This window comes from Camelina sativa, chromosome 4, assembly GCF_000633955.1.
Source record: "Camelina sativa cultivar DH55 chromosome 4, Cs, whole genome shotgun sequence".
NCBI lineage: Eukaryota > Viridiplantae > Streptophyta > Magnoliopsida > Brassicales > Brassicaceae > Camelina > Camelina sativa.
In genome coordinates this window covers 6,285,506-6,285,794 of record NC_025688.1, presented here as the reverse complement: position 1 = coordinate 6,285,794, position 289 = coordinate 6,285,506, and positions in this window count along the sequence as shown.

The window sequence follows — 289 nt, the reverse complement described above, 5'->3', positions numbered from 1 at the left end:
ATCCGCTTGTGTGGGTCGGCGTAGGTATTCAGTGCCAAACAAGTCAAATATTCCAACGGCGAAATGTTCCAAACATTTACGAGAAGTCGATTCAGAGATACGTAAATATTCGTCAACCGAGTCCGCCCCAATCCCATATGCTAGTAGTCGAATTGCTGCAGTACATTGTTGTAGCGGTGAGAAACCATTCCGGAAGGTTGCATCCTTTTTTGGTTTAAAATATGGAACTTCTTCACTGAGACGATTCACAATACGCAAGAACAATGACTTGTTCATGCGAAACCGTCGG